This window comes from Macrobrachium rosenbergii, chromosome 46, assembly GCF_040412425.1.
Source record: "Macrobrachium rosenbergii isolate ZJJX-2024 chromosome 46, ASM4041242v1, whole genome shotgun sequence".
NCBI classification, from domain to species: Eukaryota; Metazoa; Arthropoda; class Malacostraca; order Decapoda; family Palaemonidae; genus Macrobrachium; species Macrobrachium rosenbergii.
In genome coordinates this window covers 20196066-20211314 of record NC_089786.1, presented here as the reverse complement: position 1 = coordinate 20211314, position 15249 = coordinate 20196066, and the positions used below count along the sequence as shown (strand labels likewise).

Below are 15249 nucleotides of genomic sequence, written 5' to 3'. Positions count from 1 at the left end.
CACAGTGGAAACTGTCAGCAGTAACGTAGCAACGATAATGAAAGAGTTCCAAGAGAAATCTTGCCAAAGAAACAAGAGAAAAGAAACAAACTGGAAACGAAGATTCGGTGTCTGTTTGTGGAAAGAGAGAGAGAACGCGAAGGGTATGTGATCTGCAAAAGAAGTTCTGAGGGGGCGGAGTTTCGGGATGAAAGGGGCGTGACTGTAGAGATGGACAGACGGTCCCGAAGGGTCAGGTGTTTTCAGGTAATGTCATCATATCCTCGAGGAGGAAGCGCCGCATCGTGAGTCGTTTGTTATGTAGTGGCCGGGCCTGCGATCTCTTCTCTGCCTAGAGATATCGGTTACGTTCTTCCGTATCTTTTCAAAATGTCCAGGATACTACTGGAAATTTGAATGATTTCATGTACCTTTTAACTTGTTTGTTTAAATTTTGTGCATTTTTTCTACGGTGAAGTTACTAAGTTAGCAGTAAAGTGGAAATTTGTGAAATGATCTGTGCTGTTTTCGGAATCGAATCGTCTCCCATTAATAGAAATTCGGTCGAAAGTGACTATGAGCCAGAAATCTGATGCTGCACTATTCTGAGGGCATCACAGCAAGTTTAAATGGTAGACAAAATGTTCACTGGAAAAATGAAAAATATGCTGTACAAGGGACATCATAGAGACTGCTTTATTGGTGCTAGTTTGACCACGAAGTAATGAGAACATTCAGAATATTTCTAAAACCGGGTGATTCTTTTGAGTTTTTTCCCCACATAATAATACGAAGAAGAATAAGAAAAAGGAAAGCTTTTAAAAAAGAATGGTTATGAATAGTTAACAGCAATAATAATGTTAATAGAAGAGCAATCTGAAAGTAAACGCAGTTAATGATAAAAGTAGATTAGTAGAGAATTACGTTCACAGCCAAGTTGGTAGTTAACGTACTACTAACGCGTAGGTACTTCGGAAGTGCAAATGGCCTGGGACACAAATGCACCATTTCCCAGAGCAATAAAGAGCCTTTGCGAAAGGTTGGCTGGTCCCCGGGGGGGAAGAAATGTCCCGTAAATGACGGAGGGACCTCTTCACTTAAGGTCAATGGCAATCTCTTTATTGCTACTAAAGGGTTTCAGAAATGACATCACATCGCCGCTGCTCTGCGCGGCGTGAAGGCTACAGCCACATTCTATTAATGTTGGAACCCTAGGTTGCAAATAAGATGATTCTTGTAGCTTCGAATGATTATGTGTAGATGTGATAAATTCATGAACTGAAAAGTTGGTATGTTAACGGAAAGTTATATATTTTGTCATTTAGCGGAAAAAAACTGCAAAGCAAAGTGTTCAAGACTAAAGGACAAAGAGCAATTAAGTTTGTTATGGCAGAAAAATTACGAGTGAGAGAAAAGATGCTCTTGTGGTGTCAGTAAACCATGGGGTCGTATGACAGAGGATGTAGGATTATGTGACTGAAACTGAGAGTAGCTGGAGGAAGTAACGGATCTGTCTGTTTCTCAGGACTGGGAGGAAAAGAAGAGAAAATTCTTAGAATTTGAACCTTAGCCTAGTTCTTTCCGGATTAGTGGAGACCAGTCATTGTAGGTTACTAGGTGATCTGAATGTAAAAGTAAGCAACTGTTTGAAAGCTGGAATGGTTGATATGTTTGAAGATTGTAGAGTTGAGAAGAGAAGCAAAATTTTAGAGATGCGCTCCGAAAAGAGTGATGAAAATGATAGATTGCATGCAAGTAGAGGGTGGTGATGGATGTGTTGGTAAGAATTTAGCTCTAACCGATGAGAAAGAAAGCACACTGCCATGAGAGCAATTGAGATGAGTGGGTTTGATAAATAAGGAAATGAGGAAAGCATTTGAACAGAAGATACATGAAGCTAGGATGAGGTTAAAGGTACAGTAGTAGCATGAGGTGAAGGGGAAATTTGAATTGTTTAATGATGACTCATTTGAGTTACAGGAAGTGTTTGTAGGTATAAACACAGGGAGAAAGAGTCAAGTAAGCAGATTGTTGGATAGTGAAGCCTACTATCCATTTCAGAGACCACGAGTCATCGTTTTTCTCAAAAGTCTTTCAAACTAATTATTTGATCGACATGGTACTTTGACACTGTACAAGACATCTCCCGCTAATTTTTGGTAACACAGTGCATTGTCAAGTAGTTTTAATTAAGGCGTTTACTCTTGACTTATATGATGTTGCCAGGCATCGCCGGACAATGCATTCAAACGTCCTTTATCCCCACCCCGTCCCTCCCTCCCCCTTCCTCTCCTCATCCCTTCCTCAACCCACTTTCCTGGCCACCTCATCTACGCCCCCACTTTTCTGTCTATGGGGTATAGCGGACGTTAGATTGCGTAGAATAGTCCTTCTGAGTCATGCAACTTTGCCTTTACAAGTCAAGAGTAAACGCCTTAACTAACACCATTTGACAATACACTATATTGTGAAAAATTAGTGGGAGGTGTCTTGAACACTGTGTCAAAGTACCGTTTCGATCAAATAATTAGTTTGAGGATATTTGAGAAAAACGATGACTTGCGGTTCCTGAAATGGATAGTAGGATTCATAAAAGAGAACAAGGGACTTTGTTTGAATTGGAGGTGGAAGGTTGGCTGACTGACTGCAAGCTTCTCTGGCATTACAACTACCAGGTCACTGACGCCGATCGAGGTGGAAGGTGCAGTGATGTAGGAGAAGCAGCAGAAATATTTGCAAAGTTGAAGAGGAAACGAGAAGAACAGGACGGCGAAAAAAAATTAAATAATCTGGAAAGAACAAAAGAAATGTTTGCAGGAAGAGTTGCTCTTAAGAGAGGAGACTTGAGAGAGAGATGAGTGGATGAGGAATTAAAACAAAAAACACATGAGGAGAGACGTTGCTCGAAGGAAGTGCAGTCTTGCGTTTATGGAGTAGGTATTCTGGATGGTTGTTGAATGGAGATGATTGATGAGAAATAGTGAACAGTGAGTGAGCCGAAGGGATAATGTAAATCTGAGAAGTGGCTCTTCAGGGTATAGGAAATATGTAAAAAATTGAAGAACGTAAGGGAACAAGAGGTTGTTGAGAATGCAGTTAACTGAATAGTCGGGTATACATAAAGGTAAATCTTGTTAAGGGAATATTTCTAAGGAATGGCTGAATTAACTTTTTTATTTGCATCAAAGACAAGAAGATGTTCTTGAGATGGTACCAGGGACAGGATATGCAAATCGAGAGTTTTGAAACAATCTTGCGAGAAGTTTAAGGGGTAAATGGCAACATCCTATGTTGAATATATGGATCAAAGAAAGTATACAACAGAATTTATCGACATGCAAACCTGGCAGTGATGAAGATTTATGGCGTAGAGTTACGGGCTTAGTGTGTAAAGTGATGGATAAATTATGGAAATGAGAGTGAAGCTTGTGTATGCAGGTTGGAGAGTGACTGGTTTCGTACAAAAGTTTCTGATGGGGGTTTGTTCTAATATTCTTGCTTTTTAATATTTTTAATTTAATATTTTTGAAAGCTTCTGAGAGAAGCTATTAAAAGAATAGAAGTTATAAGTGCTTGTTTACGTGATGCAAACGAATATTATACATAGAGTGTGGCGTAGATGATGTTTGCAGATGAGGCAGTGCTCGTTGGTGACAAAGAGAAATGGAAAAGATTGCTGACAGAGTTTTTGACTGTAAGAGGAGGAACTTGAGAGTGAATGTTACCCAGAGCGAGGTTACAGGGCAAATAGAAGCCAGCAGGACGTGATAATGACTGATAATATAAACGGGAATGGAAGTAACTGACTTGAATAGTTAATTGGGAGTCATGTTACAGATGAAACAAGGAAAGTTCTACAAAAATTGAAGGGAGGGTGTCTTGAGAGGCTAAACTTAAAACTAATGGCGTTATTTGTGAGCCATTCTTTTGTATTGACGAAAAATATGAATGTATTACATGAATAACAAGCTGTTGAGATGAATTGTCTGCGAAGCATATGTGAAGAAAGGAGGAATGAAAGGATGATGCGAAAAAAGTAGACACGATGGTGTGGTCGAGAGTAATTTGGAAAAAAGCCAAGGGAATTTTCAGGTGATTCACGCAATTTTTTGAGAAGGGGGGAGACAGAGAAAACGAGAGACGATAGGTTTACTTCAAAGGTGCATATTATGAATATTTCGAAAGGGCCAAAGGTTTCGGAAGGAATACCTTCTTGTCTTCAATGCAAAAAAAAAAAAAAAAAAAAAAAATTAGTTAATTCATCCATTCCTTAGAGATATTTCCTTAACAAGATGAGGTTGTTTTGTAGATATTTGCATTGGCTATAAGCCTTTGGAAGTTTTACCTTGAGACCACATTTTGAATAAACGTGTGCCACTGTCAACGTTTATCTTAAAAGTTCGTTGTTTATTTTATAGTTATCATGACTAAAAAATTAGGATCTACTTTACAGTTATTTTTTTTTTGCTGTGAATATGGCGTAATTTATCCGATACTATGAGGCTTTAGACAGGCTGCACGGAATGCAAATCAATGTCTGAAGCCGCAAAAGTAAATGCGCTTATCTGACTTTGTTATGAAACACCGGATGTTTTTTTGGTCCTACTTTCAGCTTCCGGTTCCTCCGAAACGAGAAAGACCATGATGTTGTTGGAATTAATACTGCCTGAATGTTGCTGTAGTTTTGTTGTCCATATTTCAATGCAGAGAATAAACACTGAAAATATCACAGACACTGAACAGACCACAGTAAACAGGGCGGAATAACAAATATTTCTCATATTTCATCAGTCAGCATTTTTACTCTTAAATGTATGTTTATTTATAGCTTAATTTGATCAGTAAGATGAGTTTATGAGTAATATATATATATATATATATATATATATATATATATATATATATATATATATATATATATATATATATATATACATATATGAATGAATTTTATCACATCACCGTGATTCATATGCACGCATTAAGCTACAAATGTCCTTTAATATCCAATTCGCTCTACCTCGGAAATAATATATTTTCATACATGTTAGGGAAATTTTTTAGTTGATAATAAGTTCGTCGTCTCGTGGGCTCGAACCACGGAAGACAAGAAGTCAGGACTACAATAACGCGCCTTAAACCACACGGCCATCAAGGGAGGTGTAAGTTGATTCTGACTCCCACCTACAAATCACTGTCGAACTCAGGTATTTGTAATTAGAATCGATATCAACCCACCTCCTCCATGTTAACCTTGTAGTGCGTTTGTTGCACGCAGCCATATTATGAATGAATTTTATCACATCACCGTGATTCATATACAACAAGCATTAAGCTACAAACGCCCTTTAATATCCAATTCGTAAGACAAGAACTCAGGACTACAATGACGTTGAACTTATTATCAACTAAAAATTTCTCGACTAGGCGAAGAACACACAAGTTAAGAGAGCATTGTGGCTATTACAATTACGTATGTACAGATATATACTATATGTATATATATATATATATATATATATATATATAATATATTTCTTACTTGGATCTTAATAGTGACAAGCGTATCCAAAATAGCGCATGAAGAATTGAGAAGTTAGGGCATTATATATATACAGATATATATATATATATATATATATATATATATATATATATATATATAATATATATATATATATATATGTGTGTGTACATGTATATAGAGGAATGAATAAGCAAGGGGATGGATATGAGTTCATATTGATGAGGATTGTAAATCTTCCTTAAAATAGGTTCCAAGAAAAGCCTTATGTACTGAATCCACCTTCAATCTCCTTGGGATAGCTTCATGTTATTTGTGTTCTTAATTTGGTACCGCAAAACTGCCGACCTATGAGACAGCAAACACTCTCAAAAAACTTTATAATGCATCCATGCATATACTGTCGGTTGTGATTCTAATCTCTATTAAATTTGGTATAATTGCTACATTAATTTTCCGTCGTTCATCATCACACAGTTGATATAAACTACAGTATAAATTGGGATGCGTCACAAATTGGCTCTTGCGGTCGTTTCCGAGTCAGAGGTCATTTCCTTAAAGCTTCCTTAGTTAAGAAGGCCAATAACAATAATCTATTTCAAAGGTCACGGGAAGCTTCACACGACGCCTCTTAGCTGTGACATAGAACTGATGACCTCATGTCCTCAGCTGAACGTTTTCTGGAGATCCCTTCCTGCTTGGATGTATACGCAAGTCTGATGTCATTTTACAGCCTCATTCCGTTTCCTTTATTTTGTTTGTGTGTGTGTTTTTTTTTTTATTTGACAGTACTTCATCATGCCATCTTGTTTTTCGTTATTACTTAGAAAATATTCATACATACATACACACACACACACACACTCGAAGCCCACTGAATAAAGAGAGAGAGAGCGAGAGAGCGTAAGGAGGTGGCCAGCTACCTTTAAAGAGAAGTACGATACCATGATCATTGCATGATTGTCAGTGACGTCAAGAAGAGGAGGCTTCTTGGTGGCATGAATGTAACATGAGACACCTTTGTGGGCAGGTGATCATCATGGGGTCTGTCGGTGATTCGGTTTCGGGTTTCCTCTCCACTATATTTGAACATTCGGCTTGTGCTCGGTAGGATGCTTGTCCGCTGTATGTATGGGCTTGATTCTAAGCCGCGCTGTAGTGTGAGTTTTGTTCGTGAAGCGCACACTACATGCAATGAAGCCTGTCAGGGAACATTCATTCTGGGACACCGCGGTCCTCACGAAGCCGGGCGAAAAATGACAGTTCCCTCGAACGGTAGATACGTGAACGTTTCTCACCTTTCCATATTCAAATTGTTTATTAATCCCAATTTATTTGCCTTTTGTTTCATTACACGGTTGGTTTATGACTACACCGGAAACAAAATAACTTTGAGCCCGGATCACGCTGGTTATTATTTATTCTTAAATTCAGAAAGGAAATGGGATTATTTGTAAGACTGAACATTTAAGATTCCTTACCAAGGATCGTATATGATAGCCAAACTTCTTACTTTCAGGATATTTAATTACTTAACTAGCTTGAAAGCGACTGCCAGATTGATAGGTAGTTATTATTATTATTATTATTATTATTATTATTATTATTATTATTATTATTATTATTATTATTATGAATGAGCAAACATTGAAGATTTCTCGGCCCAGCTTTCACTATTAGCAGCAACTATCCATGAGGGAAGGAATTGAAAAGAATATTTATCAAATACAGAGTCAATCCACGGAACAGAAATACTTGGGAGGGCAATTAAGCGTGAGAGAGAGAGAGAGAGAGAGAGAGAGAGAGAGAGAGAGAGAGAGAGAGAGAGAGAGAGAGAGAGAGAGAGAGAGATCAATTCACTAATCAAAAGATCCGTAGCACGATGCTGATTTCTGTGACGTCCCTCTCGAATTTCTTCCGCCTTTCTATCCTTCCCTGTCATTCTCGCTCCTCCACTACCCTTCCCTTTTTTCGTTCCCTTCCTCTCTCAGCACCTGTCGTCAACAAGACAGCTGTGACCGTCTCGTATGAGGCCGTGGGGATGATGAAGGAGACCCGAAATGAACTGATACTGATGTTGATGGCGCCCTGATGACATGAGGGTGATTTAGCTGTCGCTTTTTTTTTATAGGAGGATGACACAAACATCACCCTATTGACCCGATGATAGGTTTTAGGTACTTCTGGTAGAAACATCTGAGTAACACGTCTAGTATTTTATATCCATATTTTATAAACATATATGTATATATATACATATATTTATACACACACACACACACACACACACACACACACATATATATATATATATATATATATATATATATATATATATATATATATATATATATACACTCGTCACATCTTTCGTGACAAATAAATTGGATTTAAACACAGCTGTGAGGGAAATAGCAAATCTGATGAATTGTTTTTAGAGATCACTGCCTGCTTTTAATTCCATGTAAGATTTACTCATCTCATGGCGCATTGCCGTAAGTGATCAGGACAGTTATTATTATTATTATTATTATTATTATTATTATTATTATTATTATTATTATTATTATTATTATTGATGAGGATAGATTTTTGTGTTTAATGAACAAACTAGAGATGTTTAGTCAGTTAAAACGAAACACAATTTAAAGGAAGGGATGTTGAGTGCCCTCGGCTACCTTTAAAATCATAACTGAACTTTCATAATGCTAAAAAGCGATCTTAATTGTCCTTATTTACTAAGAACGCTTATGTTATATATCTAATAAATTACTGTGCAATATTTTCTGTTAAAACAGAATTCCATCAAATATAAGGAGCCCATAAAATCGCCAAAATGTGGAAAATAAACAAATAAAAGTTATATTTCAGAGACCAAACTGTCTCTCTCCTCAGGCAAATAGTGAATGAGAAAAAGTTACAGAAAAGTGGTATTTATACCAGAAGGTCCATAAATACCGCTTTTCTGTAACTTTTTCTCATTCACTATTTGCCTGAGGAGAGAGACAGTTTGGTCTCTGAAATATAGCCTTTATTTTCCACATTTTGGCCTTTTTATGGGCCCCTTATATTTAATCTGATAAATTTGTTACGTAGTAAAGGATTCTTACTTATTGAGGATTTGAGCAGGATAACTGGGAATGGTCATTTCTAACTAAGAAGCTTTGGGAAGGATCATTGTTGACTAGTATGTTAGTAAAACATAGTCATTGACTGAACAGAATTTGTGCAAAAGATAATCGTTGGTCAAGTAACAAAGTGACTAGTTGGGAAAGATCACCATCAGTTGAGCACAGTGTGCGAAGGCACAGTACTGACTGAGTTGAAGAGCTACAAAAGTTCACTTCTGACTGCTCAAAATGGTTACTAATGATCATTAAATGAACCTATGGATGTCTCCTCTGTATACTTTGCTAGTAGTTTTAAGGAGTTTGTTCTATAATGCATATTGCATTGTCGAATCCGTGTTAAACCATCCAAGGTATTCTGACAGCTTGGGGGTTAAGTGGCACTTGAATCAAATAGCATGGAGCTGTTACCTTTTCAAACATGGCAGGAATATAAAAACAAGTGTCAGTTCATGTTAAGCCATCCAAGGTATCTTAGTTATTGGAGGGCTGGGTGACATGTAGGCGGCTTTACTACGAAGTTGGTTTTTCTGGAAAAACTTGGGAAATAGCTGACAATACTTTGAGGTATTTCTTGAAGCTAGTAGAACATATATTGAGGTTATCTGTATAGATCTCCTTACTACTGAAGCCTTAAGGGGACGTCTTGTGACACGGCTTGAGCACATGAGAGCATAAACTTGCCCAGAGATCATAACTTTAAAAAGAAACATTATACAAAGGTGGTTGGCTTTGACAAGAAACAAGGCCTGTTTGGGACAGGTACTGGAAACCATTTCTCTTTAAAGAAGGCCATTATAATTCCAAAATTCCAGGGAACCCCACAGAACACATATAAAAGAAGAGTGACCAATTAATTGCCCTCACTGAAGAAACTACCCATGGTTATAGTTTTGGTGAAGTGAAAGGTGACAATTCCCAAGGATGCCACCTATGGTAACGTATAAGCCATAAACTTGGCAACCTCACTTTGCTTTATCATCTCCCAGATCCCAAGTGTTGTAATCTTATGCTAACAAACTAATTTAATTGATTAAAGTATGCATACTTGATGAATATAGTATCAAATCCATAGAATTTCTGAAAATCCTGCAAGACACTTTTTGGCAGATGGTTACCTAATTGCTTTCTTGAACATTACTTCTGTCCACTATCATATTTGTAGAAATCACCCTTGAATTAATATTAGGTAAGATTTACAGCTCACATAAAACTCCTTTCATGAAGATTTAAAGGAAGGCTTGCAAAGGTATTTGTAGGCAAATGGGACTGCAAATGGGAATAGCGGGCAGCTGACAGGCACTTCCAGCTGTTTATATCTCTCTCGCTTCTGAAGCAGTGTTACCAGAAATCGCAGCTGAGTCCAAGTATAGTGGAACGGGTTATGGGAACAGTGTTCTCCCGTCGGGCAGGTATTACTGTAAATAGCCCATATCTTTGTGAGAGTGAGGGATGTCTGTTACCTTCAGGAACTATGACAACTAATTGAGGATTATGGAGTGATCTTTGCTTGCAAAAAATCTGCTGAAGGCGCTCTCCCTTTCTCAGATGTTATGACAATAGTATGAAAAGGGAATTGGAAATTGGAAATGTGAAACCTTCTAACAATGACTTGAGGGTTAAACACGAGAGACTCCCCCAATGCCACCTAAAATGGGCCATTGATGGCATATGCCTAATGGGCCCTTCACCCACTTGTGATCTGGCGGTTGACTTATTTGAAGGTGCAGTGGAGCAATGGATATGGGAATACTGGGATGAAAAAATGTAAATTTCAATATGACTGGGCTTGAAAGTTTAAAATTCTACAGCAGAAATTTCCTGTTCACTGACTTCAAAGGTGATTGAATACCCACAAAAAGCATTGTCTTTCGACAGACTGAATTAGCATATATTAGTTGGCCAGAATCCACAGTTTCCCCATCTATTTCTTCCGAGATGCAAATTAATTTCTGATAATTTCCTCCAGTAAGATCAGGGAAGTTTGGATGTAGGTTTTTAGTAATTTGGCCAAAGTTCAGTCATGAAGTAGAGTGAGGTGGCGTTTGTCAACCTGAGAAGAATAGTGACTTAACTGCCTCTAGAAGTAAAGGTATAAAGAATTAGAAAGTTCAGTTTTCATGAATGATTGTTGATAAATAATTATTTGTGTAATACAGTGATATCAATATTAAACTAGTCAGTCATGCCTAGATGGTATGAACACTGACATCGCTTCATATCCAGAGATAATTCAGCCAATCAATTACTCCTAATTATATAATTTTCTGTTTAGTGTGAAAAGGCCTAATAAAGTAGATATTTGAAAACTTAAACTATGCCTTAGGTGTAATGTATATATATATATATATATATATATATATATATATATATATATATATATATATATATATATATATATATATATATATATATATATATATATATATATATGTATATATATATATATATATATATATATATATATATATATATATATATATATACATAACCCGGCACTGCCTGGGAAAACTGAATGACAGTCTACATGCAGGGGAGGGAAAAAGGGAGGGGGGAGGGAGGGAGAAGGAAGAGGATGAGGGGTTTGTGTTGATGGTTCGGCAGACAATTCTACTTTTTTTTCATGAGAATGTTCACCCTTCGAACATTCGTGGGTGAACTAACAAGCATTACTGTTGTGACTGTAACTTTTATCCAGGTATTACTGTTCTCTCTGTCCATTTTATCTAGATATTACTGTGATGACTATCCCTTTATTCAGAAATTACTGTGGTACCTGTCCCTTTTATCCAGGTATTACTGTGGTGACTGTCCCTTTTATCCAGATATTACTGTACTGTCTGTCCTATTATGGTGGTGATTGTCCCTTTTATCCAGGTATTATTGTGGTGACTGTCCCCTTTATCCAGTTATTATCGTGATGACTGTCCCTTTCATCTAGAAATTACTGTGGTGACTGTCCCTTTTATCCAGGTATTACTGCACTGGTCCCCTGTAACCAGCCATTAATCTGTCTGTCCATTTTATCCAGGTATTACATGGTGACTGTCCCTTTTATCCAAAACTGAGGTGACTGTCCCTTTTATCCAGGTATTACTGTGATGACTGTCCATTTTTTCCAGGTGTTACTGTAGTGACTTTCCCTTGCATACAGATATTACTGTGGTGACTGTCTCTTTTATCCAATTATTACTGTGCTGTCTGTCCCCTTTATCCAGGTATTATTGTGAAGACTATCCCTGTTATACAGGTATTACTGTGGTGACTGTCCCTTTTATCCTGGCATTACGGTGCTGCCTGTCCCTTTTATCCAGGTATTACTGTGGTGGCTGTCCCTTTAATCGAGATATTACTGTGGTGACTGAAAAGCATTTTCAGTAATAAATGTCTATGGCCTCGAGTACATGAAATGAGGTATGATAAATCTGTAAAGTTGATTTACCACATAAGTTACAAATGGAAGGGGGATACGGGAAGGGGAAGGAGGTACGGATTTGAATCCTACCCTATGATCTAAGTTGGGTCAAATGATGGCCATGTGCCAAATTTTGTCTAGACCGATCAAGTGTTTGCCACATGAGTTACAAAGGGAAGGGGGGGATAGGGAAGGGGAAGAGGAAGGGGTATGGGTTTGAAACCTACCCTAGTATCTATATCCAAGTTGAGTCAAATGATGGCCACCTGCCAAATTTTGTCTAGATCGGTCAAGTGGTTTGATTTTCTATAGAACACAAAGTTAAATACATGTATACATAATTACATACATACATATATACATAGTTACATACATACAAACATTCACTTTTATACACACACACACACACACATATGTATATATATATATATATATCACATTGGATATATTATGATAAATATAATTCTACAAGAATAATGATTAATATGTTTGATTAATCATAATCATCTATGGGGAGCAAGAGTATAGTAGCACTAAAACAGTGTGACCGAATCATTGATTGACCTTAAGAAATGACAGTATGGTAAACACTGATTTTGTATACACCTTAATAGGTAAACACACGCTTCATTCAGTCTACAGAATATTACAGGGACTAGTACATACTGTATCTCTAGAACAGTTTTCACTCTCTTTGCAATTCAGACAAAGAACGTGCAAAAAATTATTTTTTTTTATGTTTTGACACAACATACGATACGGCCTCAATGGAAGATGCTACTGTGCTGGAGCATGGCGGGCGAGAGAGTGACCGTTTTGGCACAGTAATGGTCACAATCATCGTGAGTCAGGTGCTTGTTGTTGACTGGCTGGCACTTGCACCCTGGTAAACCAGACGGTAGAACTATAGGGTCAGACGGTAGAACTATAGGGTAGCTCCGCGTCGCCGACAGCACTATAACTTGACTTTCTCTACAGTTTTTTGGTTGCTAATTATGAATTTACTTTTCATTTTTGGCGCTCGAGTCTAATTAAAAACATTTTTAACCTTTTGAAGTCCATCCAACAAGGGGTTTTTTTTACGCGATCTTCACAAGACAGAGCACGGGTACGTCTGTTTCGAACGGTTCATATCCCGTCCTGGGCCAGTACTAAACACGGCGAAGGGACATTCCATTTGGCCGACAACAAACAGATGCACCGCCAGTATCAGAACCCCTAAAAGTCATCGTGAAAAAACAGGTGCTTGGTAAAAACAGGCGCGGAGCTAATGTAGAATTACCAACCAGACAACTGTCTAGGATAAACGAGGGTACTCAGCTTTGCAGCATACCCTTGGCCAGTGAAGTCATTTGCCTGGTTTACGTGGGTAAGATGCTTACCAAGCACTGATGGAAACCCGTTATACCACCATGACAACTTGCTCGTCTGCCATTGCCCTTAAACAGTGCCACCAACTCCTCATAATTCTATTCATCAACACTCTCGTTCAGGTCATATCATTCTGAAAATGACAGATCTTGAACAAATAACACCCCTACCCATGAATGTGGCTATGTCTTTCAATGAATCATATGATTATTGAATTATTACTGCATGATTTTAATCCCACAGAAAAGGGAATCATTCTGAAGTCTGAATAACTCCATTATAGATTGAACTCTCCTGATGCATCTATCATCTGTAGTACGAACAATAAATTTTCACAGCCACATGTGCACTCATAGAACAATAAAATTGGCCATGTTTATTTTTCGCTGTAGAGCAGAGAACATCAGAAGCTGAGCTTGGTCCCAAAACTCTCTTGTGTAATTAGTACTTGTTCATTTGAAAAGATTCGTTTTCATCATTGACGGCTTTTGTCTTTTACATAGTAATACAGTTAACTATACAATTGTGGATCTTTAGTACACAAACTGTTTTTCATGAGACTGTGAATTTCTTAGCAATAATAATAATAATAATAATAATAATAATAATCATCATCATCATCATCATCATATTCATCATCTTAAATGCCTATTTTATGTACAGTATATGTGTGTCAATGTACCTGGCAGTTGAATGAGATAAACATTTCTAGTTCTAAAGCCGAACTGAACTTGCCTCTAAGAGCTATACAGTAAAGCAGTGCAACTCTTAGATACAAGTTAATGCCAGCTCGATAATACCAGATTTATTTCTCTTATTCAGTTGGCAGAAGAAATGACGGTAGTGATAATCAGTTTGATACTTGCAACTGTAAAAACCACAGATTTATGAAATAACTCTCAGTTTATGCATTTTGCAGAAATAATTATGACATCTTCACTTCAAGTTAATTTAGTTTTGTAACATAAGCAACCAACAAACATTTTAAAACTGGCCCAAATCATAAGTTATTGAATAGCTGTAGTGCAACAATGCAGCCACTAAAAGAATTTTCCTCAGCGCTACAAAATCAAGGTCCCAGTTTTGGTCGCCCAGATTGCCATAAACCTATGCCCGGGATGAGACAAGTTCTGCCGGCTCAATATCCAGTGCTTACAAATGCTGCTGTGAGGCCTGTGAACTTGACTACTTCAGAAACCAGTGATAAAAAGTCAGGCCGAGGATTCAAAGGTGCTACAAGCTACAATGTCTCAGGGTGGAAATCTGGTGTGTGTCCCCACCACTGTCCAGGAACTGCTACACGATTCACAGGCCAGAGTTCATCATATGGAACAGGGATACTGACAAGTGTGGGGATGTCAGAGCAGCTAAAAACTGTTTGTGGACAACATCATTCCTCCAACCTTGGAAGAATTGCAACAACCTACGGAGGTTCCGCATCAAACCTGCCCAGTACTGGAGCTCCATTAGGAGCTTACAGTTGTGGCCATGGGGTTGCTGCTGCGGCTACAACACCCTCCTCTTCGGCACCAGCCTCACCAAGGCTTCCCCGTCGGCCACGACCACAGCCACCCCATGAAAGGACACACGTCCAGACTCAGACAAGCTTCTACAGCTCTGCATCCTCATGTGCATCCCTGAGCAGGCAGAATTCCCCCCCTACTAAATTGGAACCTGATGCCGATGGTCCGTTGTACAAAGATGCAGGAAACTCACCTCATACAAATTTCACTCATGAAATCCCCAGCAAAGATCAAAAGTATCCTGTTCCCGCTCCTATCTCGCCTGTGTCCCCGTCCTCTTCATCATCCCCGACACCCACACAGGCATCC

At 38.0% G+C, this 15249-nt stretch overlaps 1 protein-coding gene across 1 annotated transcript in view; it reads left to right on the top strand.

The window, feature by feature from the left end:
* Sep4 (septin 4) overlaps window positions 1-15249 on the top strand; it is a 169082-nt gene that overhangs the window by 8094 nt on the left and 145739 nt on the right. The window lies entirely within an intron of this gene.